The sequence below is a fragment of the Heptranchias perlo genome, chromosome 18, assembly GCF_035084215.1.
Source record: "Heptranchias perlo isolate sHepPer1 chromosome 18, sHepPer1.hap1, whole genome shotgun sequence".
NCBI lineage: Eukaryota > Metazoa > Chordata > Chondrichthyes > Hexanchiformes > Hexanchidae > Heptranchias > Heptranchias perlo.
Genome location: NC_090342.1, coordinates 18113263 through 18122866, shown reverse-complemented (window position 1 = coordinate 18122866; position 9604 = coordinate 18113263).

The following is a 9604-nucleotide window of genomic DNA, read 5'->3' as shown; positions in this document are numbered from 1 at the left end:
ACTTTCGCATCTCATCCTAATAAAATAAAGGTGAAAGTCTGTGCTTTTCTTCAAACTATACATGTCTGCTAACATGTGTGCAGATATAAAGCAAACAAACAAAAAGAATCACTTGTGTTTAATTCTAGATAAGAGGCAGACAGGCTAGTGGAGGCCATATTTTTTTGCATGGCCGCAAATGTAGCCTTGATTGTGGCCTTCAATCCTTGAAGGTGGCAGGACAATTTGAGAAGGCTGTTAAAAAAGCATATGGGATCCTGGGTTTTATTCATAGAGGCAAAGAGCACAAAAACAAGGAAGTTATGCTAAGCCTTTATAAAACAGTGGTTAGGTTTCAGCTGGAGTATTGTGTTTAATCTGGGCACCACACTTTGGGAAGGATGTCAAGGCCTTAGAAAGGGTGCAGAAGAGATTTACTAGAATGGTACCAGGGATGAGGGACTTCAGTTGTGTACAGAGATTCAAGAAGCTGGGGTTGTTCTCCTTAGAACGGAGAAGATTAAGGGGAGATTTGATACAGATGTTCAAAATCGTGAACAGTTTTGATAGAGTAAATAAGGAGAAACTGTTTCCAGTGGCAGAAGGGTCAGTAACCAGAAGACACAGATTTAAGATGATCGGCAAAAGAGCCAGAGGCAATATGAGGAAACATTTTTTTTACACAGTGAGTTCTAACAATCTGGAATACACTGCCTGAAAGGGTGGTGAAAGCAGATTCAATAGTAACTTTCAATAGGGAATTGGATAAATACTTGAAGGGACAAAAATTAAAGGCTATGGGGAAAGAGCAAGGGAATGGGACTAATTGGATAGCTCTTTCAAAGAGCCGGCACAGGCACGATGGGCCAAATGGCCTCCTCCTATGCTGCACCTACTATGATGATATGTGGAGCTCATTAGAATTTATATCGGAAGGAACTTTGCTTAGAGGATTTAGAATAAATGAAACCTGGTGAATTAGAGTCATAGAGTCATAGAGTCATAGAGTTATACAGCACGGATAGAGGCCCTTCGGCCCATCGTGTCCGCGCCGGCCATCAAGCCTGTCTACTCTAATCCCATATTCCAGCATTTGGTCCGTAGCCTTGTATGCTATGGCATTTCAAGTGCTCATCCAAATACTTCTTGAATGTTGTGAGGGTTCCTGCCTCCACAACCCTTTCAGACAGTGAGTTCCAGACTCCAACCACCCTCTGGGTGAAAAAGTTCTTTCTAAAATCCCCTCTAAACCTCCCGCCTTTTACCTTGAATCTATGTCCCCTTGTTATAGAACCCTCAACGAAGGGAAAAAGCTCCTTAGTATCCATCCTATCTGTGCCCCTCATAATTTTGTACACCACAATCATGTCCCCCCTCAGCCTCCTCTGCTCCAAGGAAAACAAACCCAATCTTCCCAGTCTCTCTTCATAGCTGAAGCGCTCCAGCCCTGGTAACATCCTGGTGAATCTCCTCTGCACCCTCTCCAAAGCGATCACATCCTTCCTGTAGTGTGGCGACCAGAACTGCACACAGTACTCCAGCTGTGGCCTAACCAGTGTTTTATACAGCTCCATCATAACCTCCTTGCTCTTATATTCTATGCCTCGGCTAATAAAGGCAAGTATCCCATATGCCTTCTTTACCACCTTATCTACCTGTTCCGCCGCCTTCAGGGATCTGTGAACTTGCACACCAAGATCCCTCTGACCCTCTGTCTTGCCTAGGGTCCTCCCATTCATTGTGTATTCCCTTGCCTTGTTAGTCCCTCCAAAGTGCATCACCTCGCACTTTTCCGGGTTAAATTCCATTTGCCATTGTTCCGCCCATCTGACCAACCCATCTATATCGTCCTGCAGACTGAGGCTATCCTCCTCGCTATTTACCACCCTACCAATCTTTGTATCATCAGCGAACTTACTGATCATACCTTTTACATTCATATCCAAGTCATTAATGTAGACAATTGTACTTATTGTAAATGGACTAAATGTTATGATATTTATATCGGCAAACTGCAGTTCAATTATCTTTTCTTTGGCAATTCAATTCTCAATTACTATCAAAAAATGACTAGAAAACTGCTATTCTTTTTTTTCTTAATGGCTTTATTGGGTTTGAATTATCCAGCTTCCCTTGAGGCGAGGGAAATAATGAGAATACATCTGTTTTTAACTGGGGTAGAGAAGGTGAGTTTTATGTGTGCACAGACTTGTAAATCTATTTGAGGAGCTAGTTAGGAGAGAATTGGTTTGCCAAATACTCAAAGTATCTCCCTGATCTCCTTGTCCCACTCCCTGATATGTTGTCCAACTTTCTTTTTTATCGCCAAGTGTTAATTTTCCAGCATGTTTGTCCCCACAGGCAGAAATCAGGTTACTCGAAGCTAATTCCTTTCTTTGAATTGCATAATAAAATAATTGAAAAGTAGAAGACATTTAATGACATTTCATAATGGATTTTCAGTGGCACATTTTGAATGATTAAAATATTTTTTAATACATTAAGTTACATGAAAGAAATGTCAATATATTGCAAATTATCTAGGAAAGCACTAGTTCATTTTCTCAGACATGGTCTCATGCACTAAATATTATTTAAATTATTAGAAGAATTGCAGCAATTAATTAAATGTTTTGTTGGATTGAAGCATCATCTTTATCAGCGTTAAAGAACACATAATTACTGAGCAATGCGCACAATTACATTTGCTTCAAGAATATTAAATATACTCTATGTGCAAACAGTAACAATTGATTTGAAATTAAACATGTTGTTTCATACAGAGGTGAGCAGGCCAGAGGTCGGCTACCTGGTGACAAGGGATATCCCCTCCAGACATGGCTAATGATTCCTGTCAGGAACACGGGCACAGACACAGAGCAGGCTTACACCATGAGCCATGCCACCATCAGAAATGGCCGTCACAGACATGATGGGCCGAATGGCCCCCGTCTGTGCCATAAATTTCTATGATTCTATGTTATTGAGCAGACCATTGGTCCGCCCATTTATCTATCCTAGCGCTCCTACGAAGTGTTTCATCAGTAGCTAAAGCTTGGGAGTTGGAAGGCTGCTCAGCACTCATTAAGGACATTTCAGATGACTGTGGTGGGCGACCTCGAGCAGCTCTGGGACTTGAGGGCCTGGCTGCAGCCTGCAGCATCTCGACGTGGGCCAGGGCAATCTGGCCCAGCTGGCAATGTGGCACTGACAAGGGCACTGATGGAGTGGGTGGCATGTGAGCAGGCATGCTGTCATCCTGAGAGAGGACAGTAGGTGCCTTTCCCATGCAGCCATTGGCATTCTCCTGTGGCTGCTCCTCCGCACTCCTACAGCTATGCAAGAACAGAGTGCAAGAGTGATGTGATGCTCTGGAAGCCCCTGTCAACCGGAGCTAAGATAGCAGCAGTCTGAGCTTCCATGGCAGCAGTGTGAGCTGCCATGGAAGTTGTCGGAGCTGTCACCAGAGGCTCCATCATGGTGGGCCCCACTGCTGTGTTCACAGAGTTGACCACTTGCTCCATGCTGGACATGATGTTCTTGCTGCTCTGTGTGAAACCCCGACACAAGTTGGAGTTGGACTGCACCATGCTCTGAGCCATTATGCGCAAGCTCGCTGGCAGGCAGCCCAGTGCACCTAGCATTTCCTGGTATATATCCATCAGTCTTTTATGGTAGTCTGGGCCCTTGAAGTTAATATCTGAGTCCTCTGCAGCGGGCTAGGATGAGAAACCGCCCTCCTTTGGCATCCTATCCTCCTGGCCTAGCTCCTGCACACTTCTGCCCAGCGATTCACCTGGTGAAGACCTCTTCTCTAGCCTACCTTCTAAAGTAAATGTGGTGCCGATCTCTGAACTGGTGCTTGCTCGGGTGAGATCGAGTGACGGTACCTCTTCCTTGAGTGCCACAGGGGAGTCAACATTTTCTGCACCTGTAATGAAAGAGAGGGACAAGGGTTAGCTTTCAGCAGAGAAAGATGAGTGGAAAAAATTGTCCAAAAGGAAAAAGAGGATAAGTTGCAAAGGAACCCTGCGGAATGTCTCCTCCAGCGTTCTCACTCGCCATGGCCATGGCTCGCTCCTTGCCCATGATATTGAGGGCATCCTCCTCGAGTGGGGAAAGGATCTGTTGGTGGGCTCGGCCTCCTTCGGCAGCCACCTGCTCTCCCATGTTGTTTGCAACCTTGTTCTGCAAGAAAGAAGGGAGTGTGTTTGTGTTAATTGGTCAAATAGTGCAGATATTGTGTGCCAGATGTGAGGTATGGGAAAGTGAGGATTCCAATAGCACGGAGAGTAGGAGGTGCAGAGTGTGTGAGTAGGATGAGAAGGACGTGGAGTGAAGTGTGGTGCAATAATTGTCAGAGGGTGAAGGGAAGCAGGGGAGGAGAGTGTTGTTAGTCATGTGGCTGCAGGTGGTGCAGGTTTACCACATGGACTGCAGGGGTTCAAGAAGGCGGCTCACCGCCACCTTCTCAAGGGCATTTAGGAATGGGCAACAAATGCTGGTCTTGCCAGCAATGCCCACATTCCATGAATGAATTTTTAAAAAAGGTGTGAGGAGAGAGTAATTGAAGTGAGAGGTAGGATTCTTACCTTGACAACCCTGGTGAGGTCATTGAACTTTATTCATAATTGCAACTATATCCTGGGAGCTAATCTCCTGCATTTGTCTCTTCAAACACCTCTTCACATAGTCTCCGGAGGTGTTGTCTGGTGGACTTTCTGTCCCCTGGAGGGAATAGGATCTCCCTCTTCTTGCCGACTGTCTAGACCAGGGCCTTCAAAGCTTCATGAGAGAATCTGGGTGTCCTATCTTCAGCTCTTGCTGCCATGTCTGCCAGTTTCAAATCTTTCATGCTGCCTGCAACCACAGTGCACCTCCCCTTTAAGAGGTGCAGGCTGCCTTCAAGATGTGTAGTGATGTCTGATTTCCAGGCACCCCAATGAGGTGCGCAGCCAACAAGCAGTGCGGGTAGTGCTGGCTTCACACCTGTCTTATTACAATGAGGTGCCAGCACCCAATTTCCCGTGGTTCCTGCAACCACATGAACAGGCGTGTGCAGCTTGAGCCCCATCCCCTGAAATTTGTTTTCAGGCATGATCGACTTTTTATACTATTGTGTCTCATATGAAGGAATCAGTAGCAAACTTTAAGGGATTTAATTCGCTCTGTGCACTATTTTTAGCACACTGGTTAGCACACTTGTGTTAAATTATGTATTATTTTGATGCAGTTCTTAATTGGCTGTGTTAAAATAGCAGTGACAGGAATTTATAGCAAATGTGGTTACCAGTGCATTAAAAATAGACGGAAATTCAACTCTGAAAATGTACCCTAACTCAAGTTTGGCAAAGTTTTACTTAATGCAGACAGGACATTGGGAGAGTACTGACTTACTCCTCAAGCACCATTTATGCAATATGGTGACATAATTAAATCTGGCATATTTGCTCAAGGTACATAGCCCTAAATCTAAGTAATAAGTTTAGTTTTAATCCCTATATCTCAGTTTTAACACATACACAGATAACTAGAAAGACTTTGGGGACTCAGGATGCGATTCTGGCAGTTAACCTGGGATTGTACCCGTTAGGGTCCTACAGCACTGATTCCGCCACAGTTCACGTACCAGCCGGGTCCTGACTGAGCCACTGGAGCAGGAACACCCAGCGCAGGGAGTCCCCACCCCCAGTAACATTTGCTTAGTAAGGTTCTGCCCCTTACAAAGAAAGTTGGAAACGACTGAGTATCTTGGCACCTGAATCTTCATTCTTTGCTACACAATCAGACCTACGTTTTTAAGGGAAATTTACTTGCATGTAAAAGCTTATACAATTAAGCTTTTATTTCATTTTATAGTGCCCTCTGCTAGTTAGACCACTTTCATTCTGCTTTTGTTTACCTCTAGAGTGCATCAGATACTATAAATTATGCTTTTTTTACCAATCTCTCTGACATGAGTTTCTGCAATCTTGTGATCCATATTCTCAAAACTATGACTTCATCCCCGTGACTCAACAGTTACTGGCACAGAAATGCCTTGAGAAGCTAAGGGTGACAGTAGAAGATGAGGAAAAGAAACAAAACCTACTTGTTAGATTTAGAGCCCCTTTCATACATAGCTTTCTCCTGGATAGTTCCACTATCTGTGACAGTCATGGAAAATGTGAAATTCTTAAATGGATCTACTGGTCCCACAAGGACTCTTAAATTGAAACATTTTGATACCTGCATGCACTGCTATTTAAGGGTGCAAACAAATAAATTTGGGGTAGATTTTCACCTTCAACACAAAATCAATGGAATGAAATCAGTGGAATGAAAATCAGGTAGGCTCTATAAAGGATGGATGGTCCTGACTGCCAGATTACCGCCCAGGGAGTGAAGATGGAAATCTACTCCCCTGTGGCTAAGAGGCAATTGCAGTTTGTGATGCTGAAAGTCTGCTGAACAATGCAAAATGGTACAAAATGCTGAAAAATCTTCAGATCTAAAATCACATTAAAACAGAATATTACAAAACTTCATAATCATATGGAAATGCTGGTTTACGTGGATTTAAAATCATGTGGTGCACCTGCTTTGCTAAAAACTGGAAATTTAAAGCTCATGCAAGGTCAGTTCTAGAAAATGAGCCTTAACTTTTACAATGTGAAAGTCAGTATTCTCATTTACAGTTGTGAGTCAGGGTTGTCCAAAAACGTTAGTTTGCAACACAATGGCATTGTTATGTTCTGAGCATAATAACAAAAGAAACAATACACCATAATATATTTCTTTCAATATGAATAACTTATTAAACAGGCCCATAAATATCTGAGGATGCCAATGAGTAGGATTGGTTTCTGGTCTGTGTTTATATCTACCTGTTTAGTCTTAATTTAGATAATGACCAAATTCAGTCAATCACCTAAATTTATTGATATCATCCACAGACACCAAAGTGAATCCTGAAGCATCTCCTGAGGATAAGGTGGCTTACTATACCATCTTCCACCCCCTGGAGTTTGACCATCTGCCCAGGAAGAGCTCAGCAGTAAGTGGAGCATGAGTTCTGACAGTGCTGGGCTTAACACCTCTTCCTTTCACTATGGCTCATGTTTTTTGGGTGTCCATCTGGCTCTAGGGTATTAGCCTGGGAAGTTATTAAGGAAGGAAATGGCATTTTCAAGGAAGAAAAGCAGTCATCATGCAGTGAGATATTTATATTGTTTGTGATAAAAAATATCTGCCAACTGATTTGTGGATGCACACCTTTATCTAAATATTAATGTCAGTATGGTCTAACTTTGTCATCTACATGTAGGAAAGCCTTTTATTCATGGTTGAAATATCATCTAATTACACATCTGTGGTTAGAGTAGAATTGGAGATACTCGTGTAATAAATTCCTGTTGGTATAGCAAGGCATCGGCCTGCTGCTATCTTTGACACACTGCTGGAGCAGTCACTTATTAAAGCCGTAAGTGATGCCTTTGCCTAGCAACAGGATGTTGTTATACAGTCCTCCAATTCCACTCTGATTGGTTACAGGTCCTGGTATGCATTCTGGCAATAGTAGTCTGATTGCCATAAATGTGTGATCAGACTACATTCCAACCATGCATAAAAAACAATCCTACAATTTTCTTTCTTATTTTTCCAATCAATTTGAAGCTGTTATCAAGTGGGCTAACTAAGTACCAAGATTATGTGAAGGGCAATTGACTATAAACTAAAAGAAGAGCAGCAATTTTAACTCTCACTGCTCGGCACAAATGGAGCCCTAACGAAGTTAAAATTGAGGTGGTTGACTTATCGGCAACTTTCACCTTAATGAAGATAGAAAAATAAGAGTGAGCGACTCCTCTCTGAAATAGGGGATTTGGATCTGATTAAAGCGCTCGGCTATCATTTTATGCTTTAATCATCTTTTGTCCTTTATTCCAGTATCGACCTTACTTGCTTGTGCATTCCAGCCTCATTATGTTTTTGTAGCATATCATTATACTGGAAATGAAGAAGTTCTCCAATCCCCAAAGAAGTAGCTAGGAATGAAATACTGTGGAGAACTGAGCTTCATTTAGTGTAATTCTTTGTTAATACAGGATTATGAGCATTTATACTAAATCTGTATAATTCGTTTTGGTGAAGGGGAATAGGCTGTATCTTTCAATGAGCAATAATTGGTTGTAATGACTTTAATGAGTATCACATGTATTTCTTAACTTGTAACAATTTTCCACTCCTTGCTAATCCTTCAAAAGGCAATCTGTTTAATCAGTAAAGAAATAAAAATGGTGAGGAAAGTAAGTAAAAACAGCCCAATTAATTGGTAAGGCAAACCCAACGATCATGGTTCATTGACATGTAAATGTATTTAATTGTTGACCTTTTAGGTATTTTTGTTATCTAATAATTTATTATGCAACATGAAGTCAATCAGATTGCCTAAAGTGGTCAACTAACAAACTTACAATTACTATTATTTGATAGTTGATTTATCTTTTTAATCTTAAGTGGTTGATTTATGACAGGGCAGAACCGAACTGCATCTCTTCATAAACAGAGTAAACCAATTTATGATTTCCATATGATTAATAAATGATGCTAACTTATTACACCTATCCTTAGCAAGAAGAAAAACAGCTCTGCAGTTTTCTCTGATACAGTGATAAAGATTTAAATTTCAGATACCTCTAAATATTTTAATAGTTTAAAATATATCATACGAAGTAATATTATTATAATAAAATTCAGAGTTCATGAGGATACATGATGTTATAAAAGCTCCCTCAGCAATATCCGTGACAATAACACTATCATGCAACAGGATAGAAAATTCAGCTTCCTCTAGAATATTATCTTTTATAACAATGAGATTATACCAAGAAATATAATAACAATGTATACTTTGGCCTTCAGGAGGTTACACAACAATAAGTGGCTCCTATGGTAATAAAATCTCAGCATTAACCTCAGGGTTTAAACAGCACATAAGAATAGTTTAATCTTGAATTACTTCCGGAACTCCAGCATAGATTGCATAATTATACTCTACAATGTAGTCACAGACCAATTATAGTCGGGTCCATACAATGAATGGATGTCTTTCTCTGAAATAGCTGGTCCAGTAACCAATCATTGTGCACAAATCATAATTTCCAGCAGTAAATGTTAATTTAAACCTTGTTCAATTATTTTCTTGGTTTTCTCCAGTATTCTGCTCTGTGCTGAAAGCACTGATTCATGGTTCCACAGGCCCATTTCACGGCCTGGATGGTGAGTGTTAGCAAGCTGTTTGGCAATGGAGCCCACCATAGCTGATCCTGACACTGCCTTTACCCGCTATCCATACACACACTTTCCAGCAGGGGTGACTGGATAGCCATCAGGAGGGAGATCCCCAGTTCATTTTCTCTCCCTCCCTAGGCTGGCGACACTAAGGCCGATTGTAATGCCCCACTATTGTTCTGGCTGATGTCAACTAACTCAGCACAGGTTGAATCAGGGATTTTCCTGGTCTGTATGACTCAGTACTATGGTAAATGATGCATTAACCCACTGAGCCTTTAGGGCGATGGACTACTCAGCTATTTTTTTCCTCCCATCTATATAAGGGATGCCAATGAAAACATGATGTGGA